Consider the following 21929-nt stretch of genomic DNA (forward strand, 5'->3'; position numbering starts at 1 on the left):
ACAAACTACGATGCTTTGCCAGAGATGGTCTGCACCTGTTGCCCCTGGGATTCAGGTTACTGGCTAAAGCTCTTGCCACCCCTATACTGCCTTTTTTAGGCAAGGTTCAAAGGACAAAACCACCATCGTAACAGATATACAAGCATGCAAAATCTGTAGGTAATGCCACTCCATGCTAAACGTCTAAACCTCAAAATGCACCCTCTTGAGACACTCCTAAAAATGGTGAACATCAGTATCTGTGCAGTAACTGAGACTTGGTTCAAGGCTCCAGAGAGCACCCCTGCAATATCAGGCTACTACTCTTATCACACTTTTCGGCCACCAAACCAAGACCGAAACACTAAAGGTGGAGGAGTGCCCATATTCACCAAGGATATTCACACCTCCAGGCTAGTTGCCCAACACAATGCATCTGAAATTCTCTATGTGCAACTAGCACTAGGTAAGACTGCAATCCAAATTGTAGCTTGCTACAGATCCCCCACCATGCCCCAAGATTCTCACTACACTTTTCTAAACATACTGGAAAATATTAAGATACAACCAAACAACCTAGTACTGGGTGATATCAACTACCCTGCCATTAAACTGGGAAAACTACTCGGGTACCAACACCTTTTCCCAACGGTTCTTGGAATTCATCAGTTCCAACTACCATGGATCAGCTAATCCATTGTCCCACAAGGGGCTCCAGTATCTTAGACTGGGTCATTACCAACATGGGAGATAGATGCTCCACACCAGTGGTCACCCCCTCACTGGTCAGGTCTAACCATAAGCTAATCACCCTTGGCATCCACATCCCACCCCCACTCCCCAGTAAGGAAACCTCCGTAAAAAACGTCTCCAAAGCCAACTTCATGCTACTCAAGTCAGAAGTGACAAACCTCATGACACCCATGCAGACAGGAGCTGAAAGTTCGACTGCTGAATCCTACACTAAGGTACTGTACGAGCACATCCACTCGTGCAAGAATCGTGCCATCCCAAATAGAACCAAGACACTCTCCTCCAAAAAAAGGAAGCCAATCTGGTGGTCCCCTATCATAAACAAACTATACAACAGAAGGAAGAAACTGTTACAGAAAAGACGAAAATCCCAGGATGCAAAAAACTCTCTTACCAGCCTCAGTAAGAAGCTGAGATCCATCATAAAATCCTCCAAAGCTAGTTACAAAAATAAAACTGCAAAAGATTCCAAAGACAACCACAAGGCATTCTATAGCTATGTCAAAAATCTAAATGGCAATGGTCAGATCTGCTCTGAGCTACAACAGAATGGCACTAAATATACTGATCCCAAGGATATTGCCAATATCCTGGCAGATCGATTTAGTGCCAACTTCACCCCCCCCCCACCACCCCTAAAGGGCCCATCTGAATACCAAAAGATTGCCAAATTCTGGTAATCATGGCCACACAGGTGGAAATCGCACTCTCCAAAGCTAAGAATACAGCATTCACGGGACCAGATGACATCCCGGGCTGTGTACTACATGAACTACAAAATGAAATGCCACCTCACCTAAGTGTCCTGTTTAATCATAGCCTCACCTCAGGCTTCGTGCCCACCGAGTGGCGCACAGCGACAGTTATCCCACTCCACAAGGGGGGGGGGGTTCTACCTTGGATCCTGAGAACTACTGTCCCATCAGTCTGACGAGCCTGATCTGCAAGGGCATGGAACACATTACCATGAACTTATAAACAAAGACATTGGCAACCTTCAAACACTGGACCCCACCCAGTTTGGGTTTGTGAAGGGCCAATCTGGTCTCCTGAACCTGACTGACTTTTTCAAATCAGTCTCCAGAGCTGTGGACGAGGGTAAGGTGGTCCAAACAGCCCATCTGGAACTCGCCAATGCCTTCGACACCATCCCCCACTCCAGAATCATAGATAAACTTACTAAGCTGGCCATAAATCCCTACGTCACTCGATGGGTTGCCAACTGGCTTACTGACAGAACCCAGACCTTAGCCAACTCCAAATCCAGCTCCAGACAAGTGGAGTACCTCAGGGTTCAGTCCTGGGACCGCTCTTGTTTGGCATCTACTTCTCTGAAGTACAGGCCAACACTAAGGGACTCTGGCTAACCAAGTTCGCAGATGACTGCAAACTGGGAGCCATTACTGAATTCCCAAATGATGTGAATATTCTACAAAAGGGCCTTACAGAAACAGATGCTTAGTGCCAGAGCCACGGGCTCAAGCTTAATGCCAAGAAATGTATAGTTATCCCCTTTGGGAAAAAACATGTACCCATGAATTACCACAAAGGTGGCAATACACTAAACACCGAAAGAGTGATGAGAGACTTAGGGACACAGGTGGACAGTTGTCTCACCTTAGATAACCATATTGCCACAACAGTCAGGAAATCCTTCTAAATGGCACACCTCATCACTAAGGGCTTTTCATCCAGAAAAAAGGAGGTCATTGTCCCACTGTACTCATCCCTCATTAGACCCATTACAGAGTACAACGCCCCGTTTGGCATGTACCTCACAAGACATCTGCAACAGCTGGAAAGGCCGCAGAAACACCTCACTAAAAGAATCACAGACCTAAAGCAGATGCCCTATGCTGACTGTCTAAAAAAAACTCCAGCTATACTGTGTGGTATATAGTCTACTCAGAGGCAATCTCTGCTTAACATACAAGGCCATGTCAAACCCTGGGTTGTTGGACATGCTCCACTTAAAGAAATCCCAATCCCTCAGAGCCACACTCTCCAGGGATCTAAACAGTGTCATCACAATGAACAAAACATGCTGGATGGCTAGGTTCCTGACCTAGAGACTACCCATACTCTGGAATAGACTGCCTATACATGTCAAGCAGAGCGCCTCCTTGCCCCTCTTCAAAAGGAACCTTGACAATTGGATGGGAGATAGGAAATTCGCCCCGCGGATCATGTCAGTCGCCCTGCTAGGCAGGGGTCGAGGGAAGTAAATATTGTGGGAAGAAATATCCAAGGAATTGTTATGGCTAGGCTTGTACAGGCCCTAGGGCCAATAGCCTAATACCAACCTATGAACCTGTGAGGACACTGAAATCAACTGTTTGGAGATTAGACCATTGCTAGTATTTACACAAAACAGACCACGTGTTAGTTATCCCCTTCAATTCTTAATGTTGGTGCATACATATTCTCAACTTTAATCTGCTATAAAGAATGGCTGCAGGTGCCTAGCTTTTGTCAAATAAACTCAGTCACTATCTTTCTCCACAGGGCAGATCCCATGGACATCAAGTAGCATCTTCTGTCTCTCAAACAGCAGGTCAGACATACATCACACCATTAAGTGGCCCAATGCAAAATCCATACCTGTGAATAGGATCCTACTGGGGTCATTTCTTACTGTGCAATGTAAGAAAGTTAAACATGAAAAGCCTAGCTGTATATTAACAAAATAATCAGATATTTCCTGCTCTGCACTGGAAAATGTCCAACATTCCCCCCTAGGGACTAGTCCTTACACGCTAAGGGCACTGTCTAAATCATTTACTTCTTCACCTAGTACCTTGGTCTCTGCTTTCAGTAACTGAAAGAAAACATGAAAATGCAAACAAGTCAACAGGCTTAGCACAAGATCTAAACGGATTGCTTTCTGAAGCAAAGGGCCTCTCAGGTCAGGTAAGCCTCGATTCTGTATCCCCAATTTCCACCTACCCCAGCTTACTCAAGCATTATACTACCCATCTCCACCTATCACTTGACGCACCCAATCCCTACACCTTACAAGTATCGCAGAATCACTCTTCTAGTCACCTATTCTGTCCAACTTCTGTCTAATATTTATCATCATTCAATACATCCTCTCCAATACTTCTCTGCACTTAATCCACTCTTTGAGCCCTCTCCCTTACAGCACTTCTAAGCAAATCTTTAGCAATATTTCCTCCTCCAATCATCCTAGCCTCCCCCATACAATACAGACTCATTTTATTCTATTATCACCACTACCAGTGATGCTTTTAACCAATGCTATTTTGTGCACTCATTGCAATAACTCACCTCACTATCACAGTACCCCATAATAATTACCCCTAACAACCCACAACTGAACACACCATAACACACCCACGATCTTCCAGGTCACCTTACCTCTTCCATTCTACTTTATCTGACCTCTTCAACTACAGATATGTTCAATGTCCTTACCAACAAAATATTAGAGTAAAACCTAAGCTAAAATATACAGGACTATACTTCTATACATAATTCCACATTATAAACCTTATAAGCTGGGATACACAGCAACATTTCACTGCTGATTTTTTTGAGTGATATGAGTTAATGATAAAAGTTTGTAATCCACAGGGAGATTGCAGTTACTTCTAGCCAGGTTTTGTACATAATGGTAAAACCACCAGCACATTTGTATTTTCCTCCCAAAGCCAGAGTATATTATAGATTGGTAGGGAATTAATAAGCTAATGGGTCCCAAGAGGTATTTTTAAGCTTAGTCACTTAGTTCCATATAACTTACACAAGTTACCCCAAGGCATATATAGTTGTTTAGCTGGCAGAGCATTTACAAGTTACTGCACTGCATCAGTGGACAGGTGCAAGTCCAGGGGTATATTTTAGATTTCCCACCCACCTGTCTAGGTTACATCTGAATAGGGTGAAGGACAAACTTTGCCTCATATGGATGGGTAGCTTGTTGCAAAGCAGGGTACTCTCCGAGACATGCAATCTGTTCCTCCAATAACTTCAGCTGTGCAATACAGAAGGGATTTCCTTACAAAAAAAATGAACCCATGGTGGACAAAGGCCATATTATTGTCTACATATGTTCTCAAGTCCCTAACCACTGGCTCAGACCCGTAAGGGTGTATTGTCTACAAAATCTACTGTTATGCATTTTTTGGCATTCAGTTTTAGATCACAGCTCTGTCACCAATCATTAGTTTACGACAAACCCTCCTGAAATATACTATCTTTGGAAGACACTAGAATTGTACCACGCTTACAGTCATCCACAGGATTGGCTAAATACAGGCCTTAAATATTAGCTTTGACTTCCAAAAAGTAGATGCCAAAAAAGGGCAGCATCAAGTCAGGAGGGGCTTTGCTGATGACCTGCCTTTTTGTGGAGAATGAGTCTCCTATTTGGACTTCCTGTGTCTATCTGTCAACCAGAAGGCTATCGAACAAGTGACAAATGGGTTTAACTCCTGGTTTCCTGAGTTTGATGACAATACATGAATCAGGAACAGTGTTTAATGTTTAGGCCAGTTCAAAATGGGCAATATTTATGGTTGTCCTTGTCCACCTCTTCTGGGACAGTCTCAAAGAAACCCACCAGGTTGAGCAGGCAAATCTGCCCTTGACAAATTCAAATCCTTTTAAATCCACTGTCTGAAACTTCTTAACCCTTTAAAACATTCACAATCATGCTTTCCATGGCCTTGCATATGAGAATAGTCAAATTACAGGTCTGTAATTGCCCAAAACAGTAGATGTCCCATCCTTGTGCAGAGGGATAACTGTTGCATTCTTCCATTCATTAGGCACAAAGCCAGTTTGGAGGTTAAGGATAAACAATGATTCTAAAAGGACAGATAGGTAAAGCTTCATGCTATTCAGGATATAACCTAGATTATTATTAGAGCCCATAGATGCAATATTTTTTTCATTCTGGAGCAAGAACAACAATTCCACCCAGAAACAAGAGGGACATTTACTCCAACTCCAGCCACACTAATCAGCAACCCAGCCAACATAACTATAAATGTTTCTAGATCTACTTTCCAATCTACATTTGAATCCAAACTCCTGATCCTTTCTCTGAAGTCTGTAGTACCAAAAAAAAAAAAAATAAGAGTTATAAAATTTAAAAAAATCTGTTAAACTATGGAGAATAGCGTCTTTTTTTTTATTTTTTTGCAGGGAAGCAAGTCCCCTTGCAACCCCTACATGCCCCAATTACTTAAATATACTAACTCCAAGATCGCACAATACCTTCTTTCCATTCATCTTTTTCAATTACATTTCACTCTATACAATTTTCCTGTAAACAAAGTGTATTAGAAAACAACTCTGTACAATTAACTACATTTCTCCCATACATACACACGCTGGCGAACCCTCAAAAACAAAAGGGGTGGATGGGGGGGAATGGACAGCTGCTGCAGCAATCATATATTATTCTGTTACATCATCTACTATTCCGCTAGGTTTGCTTGAACAAATCAACTTGCGTCACATCATTGTTGCCCAAGGCATCTGGGTAGACTATATCATAGGAATAAACTGGGAGGAAGACAAATCCCAAGAATCCAGACCACCTAGAAAATGGACCTAGCAAAGTTTGTTCCAGTCCTGGAAAATAAATTCACATTGAAATGTTTTGTGAAAGTAAACTGAGGACACCAAGTTGCTGCCTCTGGAACAACTTCTACAGTCCACTACTTTGCAGAAAGTTGCTGAATCCCTGGCACTGATGTGGCTTGTTGAGAGCAGAGCAAAAAAAAAAAAAAAAAAATGCACAAGACACCCATCTAGAAGCTGTCAGCTTTAAATACTGGAGGTCTTTTTTTTTTTTTTCTGAGACACTCGGCTGATCAGCTTTCCTGAAGGATTGAGTTATGTCCTGTTCTGAGCCGCCTGTGAGTATCCAAAGTACATAGTATTCTTTCTCTATTTTTAGGTTCTCGAAGGAATTCATGGAAGTGAATAGACTGGCTCAAAATAAACTCTGAAACCACTTTAGGAATAAAATAATGTTATATCCTCAAGGAAATCCTATCCTTTTGGAAAATAAGAAATGGCTCACCATAACAGCTTGCAACTCAAGATACGCTTCTTGCAAAAGTCAGAAGTCGACCAAAGAGTAAACAGTTTTTTATGTCAAACACCTTAATCACCCGAATGGGGCAGTTAAAAACAGAAGTGGTGTTAGTTTTTCAAGCACAAATTTAAAATCCCAAGGAAAGGCCACCTGCTTTTCATGTGGATGGATGTGTAAAACCACTTTCAAAAACTGATCTTCATGAGCAAAGCAGGTCTTAGAGCAGATAAGCAGAAATGGCCAGAAGACTAATATTGATGAATAAGAAAGGCTAGATAGAGGATAATGCTCACAAATAATCAAGAACCATAGGTATGCGAGCCTTGAATGGATCCTGGATCTTAGAATGGCACCCATGAGAAAATCTTTTCTACTAATACATGAGTTTCCAGTAGCGGTTGTTTTAGTCTCCATTAGTACAGACTGCACATTCACACAATAAAGTACCTAAAGGGAATCAAAACTCTATCATTCAGGCAGTCAGCTGAAGTGTTTCCATGTTGGGGAGTATCACACAACCTCTGTCTTTAAGCACCTTTACTGAATTATCACTTGTGACATAGGCAACCCCACATTTATACAAAAGTAATCAAACTGCATTAACAAGTTCATGTTTAAACAGTTTACTTCACATATACTGTTGTATATCATATAACCTAAATAACATTAAATAAATTATTCAATTGCTGACTTTTTTTATCAAGAAATATATTTATCAAACCATCACTTATGATATAGACATACATTTACATAAATGAACACAAACCACAGCACAATCCTAGTTGCAAGCATTCTACATCACAAACCATACTGACATGCAAACATTATCCATCAGTTATAATCTACCCAATCATTTTCAGTCACACATTACATAGCTCAGTTAAGAAATGCCTTCTTTTCAATCTCCTTCCTCCCCTGTATGTACTGTTACCACAATTCCCTTTTTTCTTACATAGTTTGCTCCTACCCTTCTCTAAAGATCTCAGTTCCAATTGTTTTGTCTCTTACTATATTCACCACTTCTAGTATAGTTGGTTTAGATTTTTTATTTCCATTTTCTAGTAACTGCTTTTTTTGGCAGTTACCATAATTACACACAGCAAGGCTATACCATGGTCTAGGCAATTCCGATTCTGTATTATAGCTCAGAAAAATCATCTCCCTCGTCACACCAATTTGCCTACCCAGTATCTCAGACAGTGCAACCCACAGGGAATCCTTAGTCTGCCAAGTCACCCAGAAAATATGTTCCCAATTACATCTTTCCTCCCAATCATACCTCCAACATTTGCTGTCTACCTGAGGAAAAATTATTTGGAGTCTACTTGGGGCATAAAAATATCTGTGTAAACATTTCCAAGTAAAAATCCTAAATCTTCCAGATTTTGTTGCGTATTTGGGCGATGTACATACATCTTCCCACGGTTTGTGAATTGCTTATCCAATCTCTCTTTCCAATCCTTTCTAACCTTATCAGATTGATTCTTATAATTATTATCCAAAATTGTATATGCTCTACTAATTACTGTATTCCTTTTTTAATGGCAGCTTCTGTTCTAGATTCTACTAAAAATTCTGTCAGTGCTGCTCTTTCATTTAGGACTCACCAATTTCTCTTTGCCTTCCCTATCAAGGATTGAGATCAGAGTATAGGCGATCTCTAACCTGCAGCCCAATAAATTCTTGGTATCTTCACATTCTAACAACCTTCCCTCTCTAGTTATTTGCTCACAATACCTTGTTTCCTTTGCCCATTTTCGCCAATAAATTCCAGCCCCCTCTTGCCTATTGTCTTGTCTATATCCCTAATTGCAGTAATCCCTATCGGCAGAATTTCCTTTCTTCATTTCCATGCTGGATTAGTTCTTGGGATACTTTCTGCTACTTTATAGATATAATATTCTGTATGATTATTGTTATTCTCCTTAAAGGCCTGCATCCAAAATCCCAGTCTCTCCTTGTTTCTTGAGCTTCTCCTACTTCAACAGCATCCCTTTCCACCTTATAGTTTTCTGCTGGTGCTATGTATAGGAGCCTTACCTGTGTAGCTCTAAAATACCCCCTCAAATCGGGTAATCCCAATCCACCCTGTTCTACTGGAAGAATCAGCTGATTCCACTTGACTCTTGTAGTCTTCTCCTCCCAGACAAAGTCCTTCAGTTCTTTAACTGCTATCCACAATGTCTCCTCTGGTTGTTAAAAATATGCCTGACTTGCGTACAAGACTAATGGGACTAAAAGCACTTTAATTGCTTGTATTTTACTATACATATCCATACAAAAAAGCTTTTATTTTTCTCAGGTTTTGCATTATCTTTTGTTTAGTCTCTTCACACATATCCTTAGCAGCCACACCAGAATCATTTTAATCCATACTCCTAAATACTTCATTTTACCCATGTCTCCATAAATGTAGATATTGCTGAAACAACTCATAAGTGGATACATAATTTACCACTATCGCCTTTGTTTTAGCTTCATTAATTTTGTATCCCCATAAAATCTGAAACAGTCTCAAAATACTCCACAACACTGTAATGTCTCTTCCGGGTTTTGTCAAGTATAAAATCTGCAAACAGAGCCAGCTTTTCTCAACTACCATACCAATTATATCCTTGAACTTCTGAGTCCCTTTTTTTCCTTTGCCAATGGTTCTAAATACAATGCAAATAAGGGAAAGAGGACACCCCTGCCAGGTTCCTCTGCTCAAATAGAAATCATCATCATTCCACCCATTTTAATTTTCACCGCCAATCAATCATATATTCTCTTGATCAACCTTAAAATGTTTTCAGAAAACGCAAATGCTTCCATTGCCCTGCTCAAAGTCCCAGCTTACTCTGTCAAATGCTTTATCTGGGACAAGACTCACCAACAACAATGGTATTTTCTTACATTCTGCTTCCCTCTGGATCCCCAATGTTCTCTTAATGATTTCAAATGTCTACCCTTCCCTTCACAAAACCACAATGATTCACATCTATTAATTTTTATATAGTTTTGACATTATTTTAGCCATTATAGATATGAACACTTATGGATTAGTATTGAAATGAGCCTGTATGAAGGTGGATATGGATCTTTACCCTCTTTAGGTATTACAGCTACCACTGCTTTCTTTCAGGATGTTGTTACTTATCCTCTTAAATACTGTTACACAAAACTTTCCAGATCTTTATCAGTTTTTTCCCTTCTATCTTCCAAACTTCCATAGGAGTACCATCTATTCCTGGGGACTTTCCTGTAGCTTCGTTATACCTCACAATTTGTATCTTGTCTCGTCCTACCCTAACCATTAGTAACTGAGCATCTGTTTCTAACCTTGACATATTTAATTCTTCCTTAACCATTTCCATTTGCGTCTTTTCTTGATTTTCAAATTTCTCTGCTTTATTCAGACTTTCACAGAATTTCTGAACTATTTCTAATACCTCCACAAGATCTCGTTACCTTCCTTGTTATAGACTCCCAGTTTTTCCAACACAAAATGAGATCCCAAGCAGAGTAGGAGCTCTACGGGGGGGGGATCTTATATTCTTTGCCCCTCTAAGAAACACTTTGAACAAAGGAAAAAAAAACAAAGGTGGGGTCACAGTCATAGTGAGCTGAAAATGGCTGCAGCATGAATCAAGAAAAGAAGAGAACCTTGTCCTTTTGTCCAATAACTCAGTTGAGAGTGAAAGAGCACACTCAAATCAGAATTCCAAAATTCCAAATTCTTTGCTGTAAAAAAAAAAAAAAAATTTCTTCTTTTTTCTTCCCACCTTCCTTGTACTAGCTTCTCTCTTCCATAAATTCATTTTTAAAACTGTTGAGGAAGTTGAGATCAAGCTGTCAAGAGAGAATACCAGGCTGTTAGATGAAGGAAAGAGAGAAGCTTGACATTGAGAGCAGATGACCATCTCTGAGAGGATGAGGAATCAGAGGTCAATTTCTGAAATACATGAAGATCCAGTTTCCACCGGGTGGGGATCATTGATTTGTCTGCTTAACACATCTGCTTCTGAGTTCTGTGTCTGGCAGAAACCTTGAGCCTGAAGAGTTAGTTGCAGGCTTAACATAAAATCATAAATCATTGCTTGCCTGCATATAGAGATATAAGAATGTGTTCCCCTGCTTGTTGATGTACCACATGTTGTTTGTTTTGTGTTCGTTAGAATCAACTGGAAGAAAGGAAGAAGTAAAAGCCATCAATGCAAACTGAACTAAACTGCTAACATTCATGTTGATATGTAGATGTTGTAGTGGCAGGCCAGGCTTTGTACCTATTCACTTTCCATTTAGATTGCTTAACCTTGGTGACAGCCCTTTCTAATTTCTGTTGCCTGAGTGGCTGTGCTAAGTGTTTCTGCTCTAGTGCTATTATTAAAAGGACAGTTGCTTAACAGTAATCTTTCTAATCTTGTGTATATTCCAGAGGTAATCCCTTATTTTCTGCTTAGCATTCTGCAGTTCATTGTCTTCTTGTAATCTGCAATACTTTAATATTTGTCAGTCCCTCTAATCATTGTTGCTTCTTAACCATAGCTCCCTTTCTATTATTTCCATCCAATTTTAAACCTCCACCTTAATTTTATCTCTCTCTCTAGTTATATTTTCAGAACTGATTTCTATCCTCTCAGATAACTCCTGAATAATCTCCACTACCCATTCCTTAAATTCCTCTCTTTTCAACAGATAGGTGGGAAAGCACCAGTGTCTCAATTTTATTTCATTATCCTGTGTTTTTATTTTAGTTATTACTGGAGCTTGATCTGAAACAGTTATTGGGCCCGTATCAAGGCCTTCAATTAAATGCACATGTTCCTGTGAAATGTAAATTCTGTCTAGCCTAGCCCAATTTTTATATCTTGGGGAATATGTAAATTCATTCCTAACTCATTACTGAACTCACATCTTCCATGCCAAATATTTTGATAAATTTCTTCAAAAAGCTAACCTCCTTTACTACACTTTCCCTTCTGCCCCCCCCCCCCCGACACATCTTCAATACTGCAAATCATATTCCAATCACCACCTTCTTCTTTTTTAAGCTTTTCCCTATTAAGTAATATTACTTGCTGGAAAATGATTTCTCCCAGAATTTTCTTAAGCTCCACTATAGTAGTTTTGGGTGGGATGCAGATAGATGCCAGTAGTCCCTTAACACGACAAATCTGCTATTATCTTTTTTATCCTCTTCTATCAGTATTGGAGCTCCTCTTGCACTAACAGAAGTACTCCGCTTTTCCTTTATCCCAGATATTCCGCTGAATAACCATCCTAAAAATCTTTATCAAATTCACATGTTCAGTTCTTTCCAAGGGATTGGAGGGATAACATTTGGAACTTTAGGACCCTGAGACTGAGAAAGGAAAGGTCTAGGACTGGTCACCAAGTTCCCCTTTCACTGGCATCAGAAAAATCCTTGAATAAAAACTTTTGCCCATCTGATCTGAGATCCCACACTGACTCCTGAAATATTTACTCCAAAACGTTTGGTTTACAGGATGAGGAAAAATACCCGGAAATGGAGGAAGAGAATCATATTGAAATCTGTACCCTTGTTGGATGCCCTTCAGGAACCATTTGTTTGAAATAATCTGAGGTTACTGGGAAAGAGGTAGACCTAGACTGAGAGACTGTTGGGGGGGGGGGGGGGGGATGAAGAGGCAAGTAGTCCTGACTTTCTGGACTGCACTTCATTCTGGGAGGCTTTCCTTTTTCTTTTTAGAGCTTTCTTACCATGGCTTTTTAAAATCATGTTTGCCAACATCTTTATGCTTAAATTGATTTTTGCCAAGTTGGAGACATTTTAATTAAACTTGGAAAAAGAGGGTTGGAAAAAATGGGTCACACCCTTGAATCAATTTCTCCTTTCATCAAATCTTTTAAGTTCAGCATTAGGGCTTAACCCACTGCATGCACTCAGCCAAGCAGTAGAGCAGGGGAGTATTCCCCTTCAAGCAGTTTCCTCGGTCTCCATAGATTCATATTGGCAGTAGGTTAATCGGCCCTAGGTCCTATACAAGCCTGGTCATAACAATTCACTGGCTATTTCTTCCCACAATATTTACTTCCCTGGACCCCTGTCTAGCAGGGCGCCTGACATGATCCCTGGGGTGAATTTCCCATCTCCCATCCAATCATCAAGGTTCCTTTTGAAGAGAGCCAAAGAGGTGCTCTGCTTGACATGTATGGGCAGTCTATTCCAGAGTCTGGGGTGTCTCTGGGTCAGGAACCTATCCCTCCAGCATGTTTTTTTCATTGTGATGACATTTAGATCTCTGGAGCATGTGGCTCTGAGGGATTGGGAGTTCTTTAAGTGGAGCATGTCCAATAGCTCTGGGTTTGACATGGCCTTGTATGTTAAGCAGAGATTGCCTCTGAGTAGACAATATACGACAAGAGTATAGCTGGAGTTTTTTTTTAAGACTGTCAGCATAGGGCATCTGCTTTAGGCCTGTGATTCTTTTAGTGAGGCATTTCTGCGGCTTTTCCAGTTGTTGCAGATGTCTGGAGAGGCACATACCAAACGGGGCATTGTATTCTATAGTGGGTCTAATGAGGGATGAGTACAGTGGGACAATAACCTCCTTTTTTCTGGATGAAAAGCCCTTAGTGATGAGGTGCATCACATAGAAGGATTTCCTGACTGTTGTGGTGATGTGGTTTTCGAAGGCGAGACCACTGTCCAAGTCCATCTGTGTCCCCAAGTCTCTTATCACACTTTCGGTGTTTAGTGTACTGCCACCTATGTGGTAATTCATGGGTACATGTTTTTCCCTAAAGGTGATAACTATACATTTCTTGGCATTGGACCTGAGCCCATGGCTCTGGCACCAAGTATCTGTTTCTGTAAGGACCTTTTGTAGAATATCCATATCATTTGGGGATTCAATAATGGCTCCTAGTTTGCAGTCATCTGCAAACTTTGTTAGCCGGAGTCCCTTAGTGTTGGCCTGTACTTCAGAGAAGGAGATGCCAAACAAGAGCGGTCCCAGGACTGAACTCTGTGGAACTCCACTTGTCACTTGTCTGGAGCTGGATTTGAAGTCTGCTACTTTTACAGTGTGTGTTCTGTCAGTAAGCCAGCTGGCAATCCATCGAGTGACGTAGGGATTTAATGCCCAGCTGAGTAAGTTTATCTATGATTCCAGAGTGGGGGATGGTGTTGAAGGCCTTGGCAAGGTCCAGATAGGCTGTGTGGACCACCTTACCCTCGTCCACAGCTCTGGAGACTGATTTGAAGAAGTAAATCAGGTTCAGGAGACAAATCGGCCCTTCACGAACCCAAACTGGGTGGGGTCCAGTGTTTGAAGGTTGCCAATGTCTTTGTTTACAAGTTCCATGATAATACGTTCCATGGTCTTGCAGATCAGGCTAGTCAGACTGATGGGCCGGTAGTTCCCAGGGTCCAAGGTGGATCCCCCCTTGTGGAGTGGGATAACTGTAGCTGTGCGCCACTCAGTGGGCACAAAGCTTGAGGTGAGGCTATGATTAGATATGACACTTGGGTGAGGTGCCAGCTCATTTTGTAGTTCATGTAGTACACAGCCCGGGATGTCGTTGGTCCTATGGATGCTGTAATCTTAGCTTTGGAGAGTACAATTTGTACCTGCGTGGCCATTAACGGAATTTGGCAATCTTTCGGTATTGAAATGGGCCCTTTAGGGGGCGAAGTTATCCTGGCAGATTGATTCAGTGCCATTGGCAATATCCTTGGGATCAGTATATTTAAAGCCATTCTGTTGTAGCTCAGAGCAGATCTGAGCATTGCCATTTAGATACTTGACAAAACTATAGAGTGCCTTGTGGTTGTCTTTGGAATCTTTGGCAATTTTATTTTTGTAACTAGCTTCGGAGGATTTTATGAGGGATCTCAGCTTCTTACTGAGGCTGGTAAGGGAGTTTTTTTTATCCTGGGATTTTCCTCGCTTCTGCAACAGTTTTTCCTTTTGTTGCAAAGCTTGTTTATGACAGGGGACCACCAGATTGGCTTCCTGTTTTGGAGGACAGTGTCGGTTCCATTTGGGATGGCACGATTCATGCACGAGTGGATGTGCTCATACAGTGGCTTAGTGTAGGATTTAGCAGTCGAACTTTCAGTTCTCATCTGCATGATTGTCATGAAGTTTGTCACTTCTGACTTGAGTAGCATCAAGTTGGCTTTGGAGAAGTTTTTTACGGAGGTTTCCTTACTGGGGGGAGTGGATGTCAAGGGTGATTAGCTCATGGTCAGACCTGACCAACGAGGGGTTGACCATAGGTGTGGAGCATCGATTTCCCATGTTGGTAATGACCCGGTCTAGGATATTAGAGCCCCTGGTGGGACTATGGATTAGTTGATCCAGGGCACTGGAATTTATGAATTCCAAGAACCGTTGGGAAAAGGTGTTGGTACACGAGTAGTTTTCCCAGTTAATGGCAGGGTAGTTGAAATCACCCAGTATTAGGGTGTTTGGTTGTATCTTACTAGTTTCTAGTATGTTTAGAAAGGTGTAGTGAGAATCTTTGGGCATGGTGGGGGATCTCTAGCAAGCTACAATTTAGATTGCAGTCTTACCTAGTGTTAGTTGCACCTGGAACATTTCAGACGCCTTGTGTTGGGCAACTAGCCTGGTGGTGTGAATATTCTTGGTGAATATGGACATTCCTCCACTTTTAGTGTTTCGGCCTTGGTTTGGTGGCCGAAAAGTGTGGTAAGAGTTGCAGCCTGGTATTGCAGGGGTGCTCTCTGGAGCCTTTAACTGTCTCAGTTACTGTGCAGATATAGACGTTCTACATTTTTAGGAGTGCCTCAAGAGGGTGCATTTTGAGGTTTAGACTTCTAGCATTGAGTAGCATTGCCTTCAGATTTTGCATGTTTGTACCGGTTACAGTGGTGGTTTTGTCCTTTGAGCTTTGCCTAAAAAAGGCACTATAGGGGTGGCAAGAGCCTTAGCCAGTAACCTGAATCCCAGGGGCGACAGGTGCACAAGCTGCACAGACTCCATGTGCCAAATACATGCAATCCTCCCCGGCCTCACAGAAAAGAGAAGTGGGCTATACCCTTTTATTCTTCCCCTTCTCTGCTTGGCTACTAATCAAACCACATTTGCCTAGGTTGCAGTAAGGAGCTCCATCCCCTTGTCTAACAAAGCGAGGTCCAATTACTACTTTCCTGAAAAGATATAGTACTAGACTATAAAAAAGTCACATAGCTTATAAGGACCACAATAATACTCAGATTGCTGCTCTCAAGCCATGTTCCTATCCCCCAACACCCAAATAGGCCATACCAATGGTAATTTAACAGCGATAATTTGCCCTCTGCTTTCACACACAGCTTGCCCCATCCAAAAAACTGTAGCCACTTTCTAAGTGCCCTTATGATGCCTCACTGTGAAGACAGTTGAGCTTGATGGTCTTAGCAATGTCTTCTCAGAAGTACAAAGCATCAGACAAGCCATAAATAATCAAGAATGATTTTAACTGTCCTATGTTTTTTTTCTCACACAGCAGATCTCTTCACATCCCCAAAAGAAAATCACCTGTACTGTGTACACTGCTCTTTGACTGCAATGAAAGTGATATACTGACCACAGCTATGCATTTCAAATTGCAGGTCTCACACATGCACTACCCAACCCCATGTCATAGCAATAATAATTTCCCTGCAATCAAACGATTGCCATTACACACACACACACACACAAAACTCCAACCACCACCACCCCCACCTGACAGCAACTCTGGAAATCACTTCCTTGTGTAATCAAAAAGGAGGAACAATAAATGGACCCAAGAATGCATTTCAACATGCGCTTCACACTGTAACCACCCCAACCCTGATCACTGTACCAAAGAGGAAAATTAAATGGACAGGTGACATAGGCTCATAAGTGTGTGCTTGGCTAATGGCCCTGGGCCTTTACAAGCCTAGCCCATAGGATTACCCTGGCATTGTGCCACTCGACCTTAGTTCCCAGTGTCTCTGTCGAATAAAGCCACTGGAGTAACCTCTGGGGTGAATTTTCTATTTTCCAACCACTCAAGATTTCTCTTGAAGAGGGCCAGTGAGGTGCTCTGCTTGACATGTATGGGAAGTCTGGTTTCATAGCATGGGTAGTCTCTGGGTTATGAACCTGTCCCTCCAACATGTTCTGTTGATTGCGGTAATGAGGTTGAGGTCTCTGCAGCGTGTGGTGCGGAGGAACTGGGATTTCTCTAGATGTAGCATTTCTAACATAGCTGGGTCACACAAGGCTTTTTAAGTCAAGCAGAGATCACCTGTAAGTAGGCAATATAAGACGCAGAATAGTTGGAGTTTTTTTTTTAGTCTGTCCATATAGGACAAATATTTTAAGGCCTAGGATCCTCTTTGTGAGGTACTTTTGCAGCCTCTCCAGTTGTTGCAGGTGTTTAGTGAGGTACTTGCCAAATGGAGCATTGTATTAATGATTGGCCTAATGAGGGAAGAGTAGAGGGAGACAATGACCTCTTTCTTCCAGAATGCAAAACCCTTAGTAATGAGATGCGCCACATAGGACTTTCTGACCACAGTGGCAATGTGGTTTTCAAAAGAGAGGTTGCTGTCAACCTGTGTTCCCAGATCTCTTATAGCGCCTTCTGTGTTCAGTGGACTACCATTGATGTGGTAATTCATGGGAACCGGGTTTTTCCTAAAGAGGATGATGACACATTTTTTGGCATTGAGCTTAAGGCCATGGTTCTGACACCAGTCGTTGGTCTTAGTGAGGCCTTTATGTAGGATGTCAACATCAGTTGGGGAGTTAATAGCATCTCCCAACTTGCAATCTTCTGCGAACTTTGTCAGCCAGAGTCCCTTAGTGTTGGCCTGGACTTCACAGAAGTAGATACCAAACAGGAGAGGACCCAGGACCGAACCCTGTGGGACTCTACTGGTGACTGGTCGGCAGTCTGACTTGGAGTCAGCTACATTCACATTGTGGGTTCTACGTGTGAGCCAGTTTGCAACCCACATAGTGATATAGGGGTTGATGCCTAGCTTAGTGAGTTTTTCTAGGACTCTGAGTGGGGAATGGTTATCAAAGGCCTTGGCCAGATCAAAGTAGGTTGAATGAACCACCTTACCTTCATCCACAGCTCTGGTGACTGACTCAAAGAAGTTGACCAAGTTGAGCAGGCATGATCTACCCTTCACAAAACCAAACTGTGTGGGATCCAGAGTTTGGAGATTCCCTGTATCCTTGTTTATTAGGTCCATGATGATACATTCCATAGCTTTGCATATCAGACATGTCAAGCTAATGGGGAGATAGTTCCCAGGGTCTGTAGTCGTTCCTCCTTTGTAGAGAGGGATAACTGTAGCAGTGTACCATTTGGTAGGGACAAAGCCTGAGGTGAGGCTGTGATTGAACAGGGGGAACAACCAAACACACGCACGAGGGACTAAGTGCACGGTCCAAACCAAAACTAAGGGTGAATCCAAAAACGGACCAGCACAATGGTATTGCAGCTAAAATACATTTATTGAAGAAATCAATGCCATTTCTGATAAATAAATGGCTTGCAAACCGGTTTTGGCTATGAAAAGACTTCTTCAGTGCTAAGACACAAATATTCAACAGTTAAGCAGCTCCAACATCCTGGTATTATATAAGGAGACCCTTAAAGGCATATTACAGAAAAAAATATAGTTATTTGATTATATACACATGTTATAAAAAATGACCAATAAATCTTGTCAATAGAAACATAATACCCAAATCACCAAAAATAACATGTGTACATCAGAGATTATGAATAAGATTCTGCAATATGCTTAAGTAAATAGGTTGGCATATTATTGCATTTCATTTAGTCCAGGTTTGAACAAAGCCCCTAACCTGGTATTACACATGGTTTCCATATTATTAAGTTTATTATGCCATCCTGCTTTAAAATTCCTGTGCATTTGTATTTTATCTATAATAATAAATTTAAAAAGAGTGATTGACCAGGGCACACAGGTGAGGTGCCTCTGCAGTTCATGTAGAACACAGCCAGGGATATTGTCAGGTCCCATAGAAGCTGTATTCTTGGCCTTGGACAGTGCTGTTGTAACCTGTGCAGCAGTAATACTGGGTGCCTGGCAATCTACTGGTATTGTGACTAGTCCCTTGGTGGGGAGGGGGGGGTGTAAAGTTGTCACTGAAACTGTCGGCCAGTATATTGGCATTATCTGTTGGCTCGGTATAGGAGGTACCAATGTGCAGTAGCACATAGCAAATCTGGGTATTGCCATGGAGATTCTTTACACAAGTATAAAAGGCCTTGTGGTTGTCTCTACTATCTGCTGCAATTCTGTTTTCATAGCTAGCTTTAGAGGATTTGATGGGGGATCTCAACTTTTTGTTGAGGCTGATAAGGGAGTTTTTCTAGTCTTGGGACTTCACCTTATTCTCCATCAGTTTTCTCCTTCTGTTGTTGAGTTTGTTTATGGCAGGGGACCACCAGATTAGCTTTCTTTTTTTTGGAAGAGGGCATCTTGGTTCTGTTGGGTATGGCGAGATCCATGCATTTGTGTATGTGTTCGTACAGTGCATTGGTGTATGATTCGGCGGTCATGCAACTGATCTCCATTTGCATGGGTGCCATGACATTAGCCACCTCTGTTTTTAGGAACCCAAAGTTAGCTTTGGAGAAGTTTTTTCATGATGGTTACCTTTGCGGGGGTGGATTTCCAAGGTGATTAGTTTGTGGTCGGATCTAACAAGGGAGGAGTTGACTATTGGTGTAGAGCAATGGTCGCCCATGTTAGTAATGACCAGGTCAAGGATGTTGCTACCTCTAGTGGGGGTAAGAACGAGCTGGTCCATGGGCAGTATGTACTTTTCTACAATGCCCAAAGGTGTCTGGTGCCCTGTCATTCTAAAAATAAAAATAAAAACTAGACGATAATTCCTGAAGATTGAAGCACATACTGTGGATATAAGAAGTGTACACATCCCTGTTAAAATGCCAGATTTTTTTAATGATATAAAAAATGAGACCACAATAAATCATTTCAAAACATTTCCCACCTTTAATGTGACCTATAGCCTGTACAATTCAAATGAAAAAACAAACAAATTTGTTAGGGAAAAAAATTAAAAAAAAGAACAAGAAACGTACAATACACTGGTTGCATAAGTGTGCACACCCTTAAACTAATACTTTGTTGAACCACCTTTTGATTTAATCACAGTATTCAGTCTTTTCTTGGGTACACACCTGCCATCAATTAAAGAATCTCTGATTAACCCCAAATGAAGTTAAGCTGTAGGATTTTCCTGACATTTACTCAGTTGCCTGCTACTGCAAAATCCATGGTTCGCAGAAAGCTTACAAAGCATCAAAGGGATCTCATTGTTGAAAGGTATTAGTCAGGAAAAGGGTACAATAAAATTTCCACAGCATTGGATATACCATGGAACACAGTGAAGAATCAAAAAGTGGAGAAAATATGGGACAACAGTGACATTGCAAAGAACTGGGCATCCCTCCAAAATTGATGAAAAGACAAGACGAAAACTGGTCAGGGAGGCTGCCAAGAGACCTACAGCAACACTGAAGGAGCTACAGGAATTTCTGGCAAGTACTGGTTGTGCACTACATGTGTCAGCAATCTCCTGTATTCTCCACGTCTGGACTATGGGGTAGGATTGCAAGACGAAAGCTTTTTCTTACACAGAAAAACATACAGGCCGGGCTAAAATTTGCAAAACAATCCATCAAGGCTCCCAAAAGCATGTGGGAAAATGTGTTATGGTCTGCTGAGACCAAGGTTGAACTTTTTGGCCACAATTCCAAAAGGTACATTTGGCGCAAAAACTACACTTCGCATCACCAAAAGAACACCATCCCCATGGTGAAGCATGGTTGTGGCAAGTATCATGCTTTGGGGTTGCTTTTCTTCAGCTGGAACTGGGGCTTTAGTCAAGGTGGAGGGAATTATGAACAGTTCCAAATACCAATCACTTTTGGCCCAAAACCTACAGGCATCTGTTAGAAAGCTGAAGATGAAGAATTTCATCTTTCAATACGACAATGACCCCAAGCATCCATCCAAATCAACAAAAGAATGGCTTTACCAGAAGAAAATTCAAGTTTTGGAATGGCCCAGCCACAGCCCAGACTTAAATCTCCATTCCTAAGTCAAAATATGATCAAAGTTAATGAAAATAGTATTGTTTCAATCTTTGATGTCAGCCAAAAGTGCTCTTCGCAGCACCTGCAGTTTGTACGGAGTTACATGCATCAGTAACATATCTAAATGCATCAGTAACATATCTAAATACGACTGCAGATTCTTTCATTGCTCATAGTATTATTGGAATGGTCTGGTATCTTTCTTCCACACTGCTCTCTTTTCTGCCTGCAAATCCTGACATTTTACGACTTTGAGTCTCTCTGCACAAGCCACTGTAGTCACCGGGTGTAGCGATTTGAATGATCAATGCTACTTTTGTCTTTTCATGCACCACTATATACCTGGTTTTCTCACAACTATCTTTTGATCTGTTGGCAACAGGTGTTCCCTTGTAGCTCATGTTTCCAGTGTTTTTCAGCTACTTCAATATTACAACGTTTGTACAATCCTCAGTGCAAAGTACAGTTGTGTACACTTACCATAAATGTAGATGTTAGAGTGTATTCACTGTTGTGGTCATCACCTGTGGGTTATCCCTGCTATGGTAGCCCTCGGCCAGCCCGAATACCAGAGTCCATGTATTTCTGCGTTGGCTGCTGTCGCTTGCAGACCAACGTCAGGTTGTTGGTGCTATAAAGCAAGGCAGCAGACGCCATTACATCAATTTATCTTGCCCTAACCAGTCAGAAGCCCAAGGAATATGGTAAAGTGGTCCTAGTGGCTAAAAGCCACCTTGAGAAGTTTATGTCTCCCTAAAGAAAGACGGTATAAGGGGAAAGGAGGGGGGGGGACCAGTCCTGCAACAGTGAATACACTTGAACATCTACATTTATGGTAAGTGTACACAACTGTACTATGTTCTTCCTGTTTTACTGTTGCAGTCATCACCTGTGGGAGGATTCCCAAAGCTCAGAAGAGGGGTGGTAGGATTAGTAATAGACCTAGGCCTGGGTCAGCATGCCCTGCAGTACTGCAGAGGCAAACCCTGCCCTAGCCTTAGAAAATAGA

General features: G+C 41.6%; 1 protein-coding gene across 2 annotated transcripts in view; it reads right to left on the minus strand.

Moving 5' to 3' along the window:
* LOC122787746 overlaps positions 1-21929 on the minus strand; it is a 963913-nt gene that overhangs the window by 670534 nt on the left and 271450 nt on the right. The gene's annotated exons all lie outside the window — the stretch shown is intronic.

Source organism: Protopterus annectens, chromosome 13.part0 (assembly GCF_019279795.1).
Source record: "Protopterus annectens isolate FY-2018-M chromosome 13.part0, PAN1.0, whole genome shotgun sequence".
Taxonomy (NCBI): Eukaryota; Metazoa; Chordata; order Ceratodontiformes; family Protopteridae; genus Protopterus; species Protopterus annectens.